Here is an 11,408-nt window from a genome sequence, read left to right as displayed (position 1 = left end):
GTCACTAAAATAGAAGATACAACTTTGCCAGAAGGACTGGTATTCTACACACAAAAACACAGAAACAAGGAAAGGTATACAATAGAGATGCAAAGAGGTAAGTAGCATGTGTACCTTGTTATTTTAGTTTTCACTTGTCTTCTAGGTTTCTCCTTTCACCTTTCACTGTTGGTATTGCTTCTGCTGCTTGCAGCTCTTTGTATTGTTTCTTTCAATCTCAATCATTTTTTTTCTCGACTTAATAATCTGTACAGTCAGTGGAAACATTATCAAAAACAATAAATAAATTAAAAAAACAAGCAGACAAAAAACTGCAGAGCTTTGTCCAGAATACACTGGACTGAAAAAAGAAACGGCAGAGTTAAGAGGTTAAACATAAGTAATTTACTACCTCCTTATGTTTCAGTTGCTTTTGTTTGTAAATTTAGCTTATTGGGTAGCTTGTCTTTGTTCACCAGATTGCTTTTACCAATTCCAACAGTATCGCCATTGATATGACACATGCTAATACACCTGCCAGCTTCTCTCTTTCTGACCTCGGTTTGTCTCTCATGCAAAAGGTGATGGAAATATGCAGAATATCTTCTCATCCCCTGAAGAAATGTAATAACTGCTCTCCCAAACAGCAAACTCAAACTTCCCAGTGACATCAGTTTTTGTATGAGATTGCCTCTGGACAAAATGACCTAGGAAACTGCTGGAGTTCTCATTTCTGCCTTTGTGGTTTTTGCACATAGAGAAACAAAAAGGCCGAAGAAGTCTGATATGCATAAAAATGAAATGAAATTACAAAAAGGAAATCACAAGTGTGCAACAACAACGAAAAATAAAATAAAACCAACCCTCAAATACTGAGAGCTACTACACTGTGGAATTAATCCTTATAAGTCGTGAAGTGTCTACAACTGTGGAGTGCAAAACCAGATGCGAGCTAGCGCTGGAGAACACTAACCTGGGACCAATGTTGCATAAACGATGGTATCCAGTGCTGAATAAATGAGTTACAGATGTAGAGAGCATTATGGATTAATCCCTATCAGGACAATCAGTTCCTGGATGTCAGTTCTTTGTAGACTATTGCTTTAACTTCCTTATAATGCTCTTATAAAGAGCATGAGACTTAGTCAGGGATTTCAGCAAACATCTGAGGAGAAGCTGCATGTAAATGATTGTGAGGGTCACAGAACAACTCATGTTGAAAATCCTAACCCTCGAAAATGCCAGTTAAAAGATCTGCCGTATCATCCTGTATATACCAAATTAAAGTAGCCACCCAAATAACTTTTTAAAAGGGCTATGGATATCCTCACCAAAAAACCCTCTGTCTATGAGAGCATAATTTGCTGTGGTGGCTTCCATCGTTTCTCTTTTGCGTATAGATGGCAGACTTACAATGAATTTTGTGATTCAGTCAATATGCCAATATTCTGCCCTTTAAAGTTGGCTGTTGTTTGAGAAAATTCTCAGAGGCTAGGCTTTGGGGCTAAGAGGAAAGGAAAATGCTTGCTGGAAAAAATGGGTATGTTGGATAGTGCCACTTCAGTTTTGCCCGAGTTGAGTTTGAGATAGCTGCTCTTCCTCCCGGAACTGATGCTTTTCAGACATCGTAGAATCCTTGCAGTAAGACTGGTTCTGTCTCTGGAAAAGGAAGAGATGGAACTCATCAGCAGAAAGCTGGTGTATTCCTACATGTTCAGGAGAAGAATACACAACTTCTGTACTTAAAGAATGCATTACAGAGAGAAGTTGTTCCCACAGTCATGGAATAAATAATAAGCCAACTGGAAGAAATGAAATCATGCATCTGTGTGGAGAAAAAAATGCTTGGCAACAGGCCCTGCTCTCCTGTAGACGTGTGAGGTTCATAAACAGCTTTTCCATCAAAATGATATAATCCTTCCGAATGAGACAGTTAATATGTCAACTGAGGAAGAAGACACTTTGATCAAGGATAAAAAGAACATTTAGCTACTTTACAACAGTGCTGATAATAGTCTCTGATGCTGCCAAAATTTCCACTGTGAAGTAATCAATAACTCCAAGTCATATTATACAGGAAGAAAATTCATTTTCAGTTCCTGGACACTGTTCTGTGTCCTGAGATACTTTAGGCCTTTCTCAGCTCACAAACTCTTTCTCCCTACCAATTATGCTTTCACTGTACATTTAAAGTACAACCACCAGATTCTTTCCCTATTTCAGCATGCTGTTCCCTCCCCTACACGCACAGAATCACAGAATGGCTGAGGTTGGAAGGGACGTCTAGGGATCATCTGGTCCAATCCTCCATCTTGAGAAAGTATATGGAAAGGATCTTATATCTTGGGGTACCTTTCATCAAAGTATCCCAAAGGGCTTCACTGGATAAACAGATTTCACTGGAATGAAGATATCTGCAGCGTACTGTGACAAATCCTCCCCAGCCCATAGGAACTTTTCAAAATAGTCTAGAAGATGAAGTGAAGGGAGAAGGCTGTACACTGAAACTGCAGGGAAAATCTAGGTCAGCAAAACGCAATTACTAGAGCTGAGTAAGCAATAGGAAAAAATCCACTACTATTCATTAGAATTAAAAAAGCCAAGCCTTACTTTAACTTGCAAAAGTAAATTTAAATGTGAAAGCTTAAATAGTCCCCAAATATACGTTTGAATGTGATTATTCACACTTTATAGTCTAAATGGGAAATGTGTGAGTAAGCTGCACAAGTCACAATTACAATTCAGAAACTGTACTACTTAGGAACCATGCTATTTAGGAACTGAATTAATGCTATAATTTGAATCATGAATATCTACAACAAATTGTTTATAAAATATTCACACAGGGAAAACATTCTTCAAACAAATTTACAAACTCAGGCAATAAAGTTATGTAGGAATTTTCTGAGCATTTGGTGAACAGAAGAAAGAAAATAATGTTCTGAATAAATAGTCCATCAGAAATAGCCTCTTATTTTGAGATTACTGACTAGATTAGCAAGAGTAACAAAAAATATCATGGAACTGAGCATCAACATTACATTGTACAATTGATTTAAATGGAAACGCGTGGATCTTAAAATTGCTGTAACTTGTAAGTCTACCTCATTTTATACACTTGACTAGGATCCACTACTACCGCACTGGGATAGCCTTCGCCTAAATACTATTCTAGGGAGAGAAGAATTGTATATCCTGCAAGGAAGGGGCTGATTTTTCTGTTTCGAAAACCACTTGAACATTATTATCATTATTGAAATGGATTTTCCCACAGGGCAGTTTGGGTAAGATTCTTTATTGTGTGAAATCTAGGTGTGGGCGACCCTAACAGAAACTGGTAGAAATGGGATCAGGTACAGACTTCAGACCTAAGCAAACTAAGAATACGTTTAGTTTTGCAAAGGTATTTATTTTATTTGTAGTTATATTTTACTATGCAGAGTGTAACATAAAAGATTTTGGGGTAATACCAGTGAATTTAAGTAGACTGTTACTCCTCTTTCATTTACATTGCATTCTATAAACATTTCCCCTCAAACCAAGCAACGCTGTATATCCATTTCCCAAGGGTATCTAGTGTATCACACACATATCCAAAACACACAAATGCTAGACAGGAACATTGCTAGCAGTTACAGTCTCTGGAACACTTTGAACTGGAGTGTCGCCCATCAGCTGACATCTGTGTATTGCTTACGTACAAAAGACAATGCCAGATTTGAGTTAAAAATTGCACGTATTTTGGCTAAAAATAATAATAATGTCTTCTTCTGGAATGAAGTCAAAGGGGAACCTGAATCTTACTGTATCAGATACGCAAAGTATCTTGACAACTACTGTGAAAAGAGGCAGCATCAAAACCAGATCAAATTTAATGCACCACCTAATTTGTTTTTATAATGTATTGATGATTTTACTGCTGGTGAAAACAAAAACTAGGTTTCATTCAGAAAGGAATATTTTAAGCTCTCTTGAACATCTGCATTCCTACCAACAGCCATGTTACTTCCAAGAGCTTAAAAAGATTACATTTGGAATTTTAAACGTAACCACAGCATCCATTCTTTCTCACTTTGGTACACTCTACATTGCACTTCCTGTGAATGAGTTATATTTCAGATTCTAATAATATCGCTCAAGTTTAACCTGTAATACCTTACGTGATTCCAGTCTCGGGGTCTCATACAGCTTTGCGTGTTCATGTAAACAGCTTCTCCTTTTATTCCTCCTACATAATATAATCCTGAGTTTGCAGTCAAAATGTTGAATCTGGGTTTCCACAAGCCAAGTCCATCAGCTACCCCCAACTTAATGCTTCTACTCAACAGACCTACGTCCTCATCCCACTTTACTTTAAACAGTAACTTACAAATGTGATAAACTGCATCTAAATATGTGAGGAAATCTAATTAGCAACATTCATATGTACATTCAACAGGTGGATCTATACAAGCTGGAGAAGGCAAAGTATACAACAATGCAGAACCATTGAGATTTAGAAGCTGAGAGCTTCCAGACAGTTTTGCACTGTTTTCTGCTAGAAAATTATTTCTGAATTTCCATATTAAGATGATCATGCATCTTCCTAATAGAGAAGCTTCTCCAAGATTGCCATATACAAGAAGAATAATTAAGTATATTGCAAATGGAAGCTTAAAAGTCAAGAGAAAATAATTATATACATGTATCTCCCTGTGTGCATGTTCTCTCCCATTATGATTCTTTCAATTTAAATAGATTATGCACAGGCAAGTATGACTGGATTTAATCATTACAATCCCATAACACAATGATGTAAAAGGAAATAGCTATAGATTAAAAGCATCAGAAAAGATGCTCTAGAAGACAACTGCATAATAGAAGTAGACATCATGCAGATCCATCAAGGCACAGGACTGGAAAAAAAAGCAAAAGCTTCTTCCATCAAGTGGCTTCACATACAATAGTCAAAACAAATAAAATTGATAGGTGCACAAAATGCCAGCAGGGCAAGGTGGCAGCAAAATCACAGAATAAACAGTCATGGCCTGTTGTTGTTCACATGTTAACTCTTAATACATGTATAGCACTCAGTTGTCATAAAAAATAACTCCTATGATATAGTTACTGCCTAAAACAAAACCTCACAGTCTGGCGTGTAATTCAGATTGAGGTTTGAGAGAAATGGAAAACATTATAATTAATCAAACCGCTACCTAAGCATTCTCTTAACTTTTAAGAGCTTTTATTTGCAGATGGTTTAGCAGTTCCACATTCATGAATATCTGTGGTACTTGCCGTTTTGTTACCTTGGGACACACCTCGCAGAACCACCCTAAGCCTGCCCTAAAGTACCCTGCTACCTAAGGAACAGCAACATCCCCAACACCATTTACTTCCTGCTCTCAGGTCCCTCAGTGCACTAATAGGCTTTAATTGCCCTGATGAGCCTGACTTGGGACTTCCCTGCAAACCTTATGCTCATGGGCCCAGGAGATTCATTTAAGCTCCGACCAACACCTTCAGTCTCTGGTAAAGCTACATGGTAGGTATATCTGTCTCTAGTGCTGTCACCGCTGTGCCTCTACTGGACCATAGACCTTGTTTATCCTGACCTATGAATGGACTTCCTGGCTTCACTGTGGACCTACCTTGTCACTATGATCTTGCCCGGTGATCACTGAGCTGTGTCTGACCCTGGTTATGGCTACCATACTCAATCTTGATTTGCTGACTTGCATTCCTGGCTTGATCATGGATCTGCCTCATGCCATGGGCTCTCGGTTGAGCTTGGCCACGATTTCTGGGTCTGTCCTGCTTCTCTCGTCCAGGTACAGGTGAGTTCCCGGTGCAGTCAGTCTTATTATCACTGCTGACTGCCAGTCCCCTTCTGCTTCCTGACACCCATCCCTGCCTTTCAGCAGCACAAGGTTGCACTCTGCTGCCTTCACAACTGGTTCAGGGAGCTGATCTAGTGTAAAAGTTTCTATCTCTGTGTAGACGTTGAATCAGAACCTTCAGGAATGCACAAGTTACATTTAATTAAAAAAAAAACAGCTAGAGCAAAAAAATAAGCCTTAAGCATCATCAAGGACTTGGGGGTACTGGTGGATGAAAAGCTGGACATGAGCCAACAATGTGCACTCGCAGCCCAGAAGGCCAATCGCATCCTGAGTTGCGTCAAAAGAATCATGGCCAGCAGATCCAGAGAGGTGATTCTCCCCCTCTACTCTGCTCTAGTGAGACCCCACCTGGAGTACTGTGTCCAGCTCTGGAGCCCTCAGCACAAGAAGGGCATGGACCTGTTGGAGCGGGTCCAGAGGAGGGCAACGAAGATGATCCAAGGGCTGGAGCACCTCTCCTATGAAGAGAGGCTGAGAGAGTTGGGGTTGTTCAGCCTGGAGAAGAGAAGGCTCCAGGGAGACCTTATAGCCACCTTCCAGTACCTGAAGGGGGCCTACAAGAAAGCTGGGGAGGGCCTGTTTGCAAGGGCATGTAGCAATAGGATGAGGGGCAATGGTTTTAAACTAGAGCAGGGTAGGTTTAGATTAGACATTGGGAAGAAGCTCTTTACAATGAGGGTGGTGAGACACTGGAACAGGTTGCCCAGAGAGGTGGTGGAGGCCCCATCCCTGGAGACATTCAAGACCAGGCTTGATGAGGCTCTGAGCAACCTGGTCTAGTTAAAGAGAGAATCATAGAATCTTCATGGTTGGAAAGGACCTTTGAGATTATTGAGTCCAACCAAACAACCTACAATCTCTGCCACTAGAGCATGCCCTGAAGTGCCACATCTAGACATTTCTTAAACACCTCTAGGGATGGTGACTCAACCACCTCCCTGGGCAGGCTGTTCCAGTGCCTGACCACTCTTTCAGTAAAGTCATTCTTCCTAATATCTAATCTAAACCTCCCCTGCCGCAACTTCAGACCATTTCCTCTGGTCCTGTCATTATTCACTTGGGAGAAGAGGCCAACACCCACCTCTCTACAACATCCTTTCAGGTAGTTGTACAGGGCAATGAGGTCTCCCTCCCCTCAGCCTCCTCTTCTCCAAGCTAAACATGCCCAGCTCCCTCAGCCTCTCCTCATATGACCTGCTCTCCAGACCCCTCACCAGCCTGGTAGCTCTCTTCTGGACACGCTCCAGCACTTCAATGTCCCTCTTGTACAGCAGGGCCCAGAACTGAACACAGTACTCGAGGTGAGGCCTCACCAGTGCCAAGTACAGAGGCACGACCACTTCCCTGCTCCTGCTGGCCACGCTATTCCTGATACAAGCCAGAATGCTGATGGCCTTCTTGGCCACCTGGGCACACTGCTGGCTCACGTTAAGCTGGCCGCCCACCAGCACCCCCAGGTCCTTTTCTGCTGGGCAGCTTTCCAGCCACTCTTCCCCAAGCCTGTAGCGTTGCTTGGGGTTGTTGTGACCAAAATGCAGGACCCAGCACTTGGCCTTATTAAACCTCATACAGCTGGCCTTGGCCCATCGATCCAGCCTGTCCAGGTCCCTCTGTAGAGCCTTCCTACCCTCAAGCAGATCAACACTCCCACCTAGTTTGGTGTCACCTGCAAACTTACTGAGGGTGCGCTCAATCCCCTCATCCAGATCATTGATAAAGATATTAAACAAAACCGGCCCCACAACTGAGCCCTGAGGGACACCACTGGTGACCGGCCACCAAGAGGATTTCACCTCATTAATCACAACTCTCTGGGCACGGCCATCCAGCCAGTTTTTAACCCAGGGAAGAGTATACTTGTCTATGCCATGATTCGCCAGCTTCTCCAGGAGAATGCTATGGGGGACGGTGTCAAAGGCCTTACCAAAGTCCAGATAGACAACATCCACAGCCTTCCCCGCATCCAGAAGGCAGGTCACATGGTCATAGAAGGAGATCAGGTTGGTTAAGCAGGACCTCCCTTTCCTAAACCCATGCTGGCTGGCCCTGATCCCTTGGCTGCCCTGCACTTGCCGTGAGAGGTCACTCAAGATGATCCTCTCCACGATCTTTCCTGGTACCGAGGTCAGGCTGACAGGCCTGTAGTTTCCCGGATCCTCCTTCCGACCCTTCTTGTAGATGGGTGTCACATTAGCCACCCTCCAGTCAGCTGGTACCTCCCCTGTTGACCAAGACTGTTGATAAATGATGGAGAGTGGCTTGGTGAGCTCTCCTGCCAGCTCCCTGAGTACTCTTGGGTGAATCCCATCCGGCCCCATAGACTTATGTACGTCTAGGTGCAGAAGCAGATCATTGACTACTTCCTCCTGGATTACGGGTGGGTTGTTCTGCTCTCCATCCTTATCTTCCAACTCAGGAGGCTGAACATCCTGGGGATAGCTGGTCTGACCATTGAAGACGGAGGCAAAGAAGGCATTAAGTATCTCAGCCTTCTCCTCGTCATTAGTTGCAACTTTCCTCCCCCCCCCGCATCCAGTAAGGAATGGAGATTCTCCCTGGCTCTCTTTTTGTTGATGTATTTATAAAAGCTTTTTTTGTTGTCCTTAATGTTAGTGGCCAAGTTGAGCTCCAGCTGGGCTTTTGCCTTCCTAATTTTCTCTCTGTATAACCTAACGAGAGCTCTGTACTCCTCCTGAGTTGCCTGTCCCTTCTTCCAAAGGAGGTAAACCCTCCTTTTATTCCTAAGTCCCATCAGAACTTCCTTATTCATCCAGACTGACCATTTTCCCCGCCCTTTAGACTTGCGACACTTGGGGACAGCCTGCTCCTGGGCCTTTAAGATTTCCTTCTTGAAAGGCGTCCAGCCTTCCTGGACCCCTTTGCCCTTCAGGACTATCTCCCAAGGGACTCTCTCAACCAGTGTCTTGAACAAGCCAAAGTCCGCCCTCCGGAAGTCCAAGGTGGAGGTTTCGCTAACCCCTCTCCTTACATCGCTACGTATTGAAAAATTGACCATTTCATGATCACTAAACCCAAGACAACCTTCGACCACCATATCTCCCACTAGTCCTTCTCTGTTTGTGAGTAGTAAGGCACCTCCCCTGGTAGGCTCACCTACCAGTTGCGTCAGGAAGTTATCTTCCATGCACTCGAGGAACCTCCTAGCCTGCCTGCTCTCTGCTGTGTTATATTTCCAGCAGATACCCGGCAGGTTGAGGTCCTCAACCAGAACAAGGGCTGGCGATTGTGAGACTTCAGCCAGCTGCTTACAGAATACTTCATCTGTCTCCTCATCCCGGTCGGGTGGTCTATAGCATACTCCCAGCACAACATCTCCCTTATTTCCCTTCCTCTTCAACCCTACCCATAAACACTTGACTTTATCATCACTGGAATCTAGCTCTATACAATCAAAACACTCCCTAATGTACAGAACCACACTCCACCCTCTCCTTCCTTGCCTGTCCCTTCCGAAGAGCTTATAGCCATTCATCGCAGCATTCCAGTCGTGACAGTCATCCCACCACGTTTCCGTGATGGCAACTACATCATAGCTGTCCTGCTGCACAATGGCTTCCAGCTCATCCTGTTTGTTGCCCATGCTACGTGCATTTGTGTAGATGCACTTGAGCTGGGCTACCAATTTCACCCCTATCCTTGGCCCTTTATCCCTAGGCTCATTACAAGTGGGCCTGGTTTTATCCCCTTGCCCCCTCGATTCTAGTTTGAAGCCCTGTCCATGAGCCTTGCTAACTCTTGGCCTAGTACCCTTTTCCCCTTTTGGGATAGGGTTTTCCCATTCTTAGCAAGCAGGCCTGGTGTCCTGCAGATCAAACTATGATCACTGAACCCAAAGCCCTGCTCACAGCACCAGTTTTGGAGCCAGGTGTTGATCTGTCCGATTTTCTTGTTTACCTGTTCGTCAGTCCCCAAAACTGGAAGGGCAGAGGAGAACACAATTTGTGCTCCCGAGGCCTTGACAAGCCGTCCCAAGGCCCTGAAATCGTTCTTCATTGCCCTCAGACTTCTACTCTCCAGCTCCTCACTGTCTGCCTGTAAGATCAAAAGAGGGTGTTAATCTGAGGGCCGTATCAGGCCGGGAAGCTTCCTGGCTATATTCTTAACACGGGCCGCAGGGAGGCAGCAGACCTCCCTGTGGGAAGGGTCCGGCCTGCACATGGGACCCTCAGTTCCCCTCAGAATGGGCCCCCCTATGACTATTGCCCTCCTCCTGCCCTTCACAGAAGCAGTCTTAACGCACGGAGCTGGCTGCTCTGACAACTCCCTGGATGGGGCTTTATCAGGATCCTTAGTTCCCTCATCATCTATCTCCAGAGGCCCATATCTGTTCTGTACGGGCACCTGGGGGGCCATGGCGGGTCTGGAGGGGGCTCTCCTGCTGCCCCGAGCAGGTACCTGCTTCCATTCCCCCCCATCCTCTCTTCTGCCTGGTGACAAGAGGGCAGGGGATCCTCTACCTCTCATGGAGCTCCTCCTGCTGCTTTTTCCCTAAGGATGGCAGGGTGTGGCTCCACCAATCAATCTCCCTTTCACACTCCCGAATGCTCCTCAGTCTTTCCACTTCTACCTTAAGCTCAGCCACCAGGCTGAGCAGATCATTTACCTGGTCGCAGCGCACACAGGTACTGTCCTTGCTGTCCTCCTGACAGACATTCCATGCAGCCCGTCGCCCGAACGGCTGCATGTCTCTTCGTCACGTCCGTTTGTGTCGCTTTATTCCTTCTGGCTTTGGCTACAGACCTAGTGGAGACCATGTTTTCTTTGCGGTCTACCTCGCCTGCCTGCCTGCTCTCCTCTTGTTCCTCCCCTCGCGGTCACCCGTCCCGTCCCGTCCCGTCCCGCGCCGCGCTCTGCGCTGGCTGCCCGCCGCTGGCATCGCCTCGCCCGCGTACACCCTCCTCTGGCGCTCCCGGGTGGTTCCGCGCGTGACACCCAGGGAACGCCCGCTCGCCGCTTGCTCGCCCGGCGCCCCGGAGGGCTGCGGTCGTGAGGGGGCCGCTGGCTCCGCCCCGCTCCTCCTCAGCTGTCACCACGCCCCGGCTGGGCCTGGTCGCTTTTCCTGGCTTGAAAAGCCTCAAAAACGAGCCCCTTTGCCGGCCTTTTTTGCCGCGATTCCCTTCCCCCGTACAGACTTACCTGCCCTGGAGCTGGTCTCCTCAGCGAGATGTCCCTGCTTACTGCAGGGGGGTTGCACCTTTAAAGGTCCCTTCCAACCCAACACGTTCTATGATTCTATGATCATTTAGGATACCGTAGCCTCAGGTAAACATATTTAGTAGTTACATGTGAAAGATCGGAGTTAAAACTTACTGGCATGTATGCAATTGTTTGTATTGTCTTTATAGTGTGTAACCTTGGGCAAGACAGTTGAAAACCACAGGAGGATTTTCCAGTCTCTCCTGGACGTTCCAGTAGAGGAGTTGGACAACCTGTGGTTGTCCTGGCTGCCTCCTCCCATGGCTCGGCCCAGGGGTTTTTTTTGGAGGGGGGCGGGGGGGGGTTTACTCCTTTCAGTCTTGCTGGCAG

This window comes from Larus michahellis, chromosome 4 (genome assembly GCF_964199755.1).
Source record: "Larus michahellis chromosome 4, bLarMic1.1, whole genome shotgun sequence".
NCBI lineage: Eukaryota > Metazoa > Chordata > Aves > Charadriiformes > Laridae > Larus > Larus michahellis.
This window is presented reverse-complemented; position numbering follows the sequence as displayed.